Below are 2,217 nucleotides of genomic sequence, written 5' to 3'. Positions count from 1 at the left end.
TTTTACCCTTAATAGACTAAGAAAATTCAATGTGTTTTTCAGGTGCAAAGGAGTCCCCACAAACGCATGGTTGTGTTCTGCTCCCATCTTACTTTATCAAGATAAAAAGGGGCAGGGAAGGAATCCTGTCTGTGTCTGTAGCAGCATCTTTCACTGTTTCTCATGTCTCCTCTGTATTACAACTGAGTTGGAAAATAACTATGCTTATGGGAGGTTTTCGGAAGTGGGAGTCAGTACAAGAGATGCAGGAAGCCTTAACAAATGATGCAAAGACCAGGTCCTAACCTGCGTAGCTACAGTCCAACTTTTTTCATGCTGTTCCCAGCAGTTTATAGAGTGTGTAACACAAGCCAGTCTAATCCCAGCCTGCTCTTGGCAGTCTTGAGCTAATGATTTAATTCTGATGTCAGGTTACCTGACCCGACAGTGCAGAGTGAGTCTTCTCTATTCAGTTAGCAAGGAATGTTTCATCTGCATTCATTAAAAAATAAACCAGCCTTTGTTCCTATTGCCTCCACCATCCAAAATCCATCATCCTGTGAGTACAAACGCTGCCAGAGCTTCTTCAATCCACAGTTTTCTGGGTGAAGTATATTGGTTTCTTCTCTGGGTATATTTCTTTCACTTATAATAAAATGTATTCCATTGTATCTGACTGCATTAATTGCCGCACTGGTTATGCTCAGTGCACCGGTCAGATAATCAATATGTATTACCATTTAAAACCAGAGGGATTTATGATCATTTTAGAGTCTGTCTCCTAATCTTAGATATTCAGAGTTTACTTATTTGATTGTTTGTTCTTTTTCTCCTTACTGCTTATTTGAGTACCGATGATGATGTTAATATGAGGTTTTTAAGATTCGTGGTACTTTAGGAGGAATCCTAAATCCAGCAATGCTTTCCTAGAGTAAAATAATAGATTCTCTATCATTTCAGGTACCATCTCATTTTAGTACCGCTGTGATGAACAGTGTTGTATGCTTATTTAAAGGAATTAATCACTCAAGGTACCAAAGTCACACCCTATTTTAGAGACAAGAACAAGACCCTGACTTGCTTCAAGGGAAGAAAGAACTGTCTAAGAGTAGCAGAGCAAACTTTGTCATGTGGCCGCTGAATTCACTGGAAATTTCCAAGACAGTACATTGTGATCAGATGGGTCTTTTCCAAGCTTCTTTTCCTGCTGTGCTGGAGCTTAGCAACAAATTTGTCCCAGTCACAGTGTATGTGTGACCTACTCCTTCTGCCTGACCAAAAATGCATGTGGCAGGGAGGAGTGATGTGATCCCTGTCTTCTGGACCCCTCTCTTCCTTCTTGGACTCGGGGATGTGAAGGAAAGGGGTTACATTTTCCTGTGCACAGAACTGTGTTTTCATGGGGGTAATGTGTACTCATCGGCTTGCTCTACCATTTGCAATTTAGGTTGTATCTATTGCTTTGCTATAGATACAGCAGAATACTGTGATCGGTGCTTTGACGGTCTTCTGGCAGAAGCTCTCTAAGGAGAAAAGAGACATGCTCCTCTACATCCTTCTGCTATTATTCAGGTGTGATTTGTACACGAACCTGGCTATATGCATTAAAATTAAGGAATTCCGTGTATTATCTCCCTTTCGGAGTGTGTCTTCCATGCACATTCTAGCTGACAAAGTTTGTGGGAAGAAGCATGGCATTTCAGGCTAATTCTGAGACTAATGATTTTAGGGTCATTTAGACTAACAGCTGCACGGGGAGGAAGATGATGGGAATAGGTGTGTGGGGAAGAAAAGGTGTTGATCCCCTGCCCTGCAGGATGCCCTATAGGCTGTTTGTCTGTAGCCCACCTGGTTGGCACATACGAGGCACCCGCGGGCAGAGCAGAGCCAGCGCAGTCTGGGGGAAAGTGTCACATCAAGAGGACACTCGGGAAAATCCGGGGCTGCCCCACGAGCACTCGCAGGAGGGGAATGAGCTGCCGCCGTCGTGCGCGTTTCGCCTGGCCCCCCTCTCGGGGAGTACGGCTCTTGCCGGCGGGGCTCCCCTCTGCAGGGGGAGCAGGAGCATCCCACGGGGCCTGGGAGAGCTCTCGGGGGCGGGGAGCGAGACAACCCCGAGCAGGCAGCGAGATCCCCGCCGCCTCCCCTCCCCGCAGCCGGGCTTTGCGAGCGGAGCCGCCGGCAGGGCATTGCCCTTTTAAGCAGTGGCCCCACTGCCTCCTCCCCGCCGGCCCCCAG

The sequence above is a fragment of the Rhea americana genome, unplaced genomic scaffold (genome assembly GCF_003343005.1).
Source record: "Rhea americana isolate MKP2758 unplaced genomic scaffold, rheAme1 scaffold_4, whole genome shotgun sequence".
Classification (NCBI taxonomy): Eukaryota; Metazoa; Chordata; class Aves; order Rheiformes; family Rheidae; genus Rhea; species Rhea americana.
The sequence above is the reverse complement of the archived record's forward strand: the minus strand, read 5'-3'. Positions refer to the sequence as shown.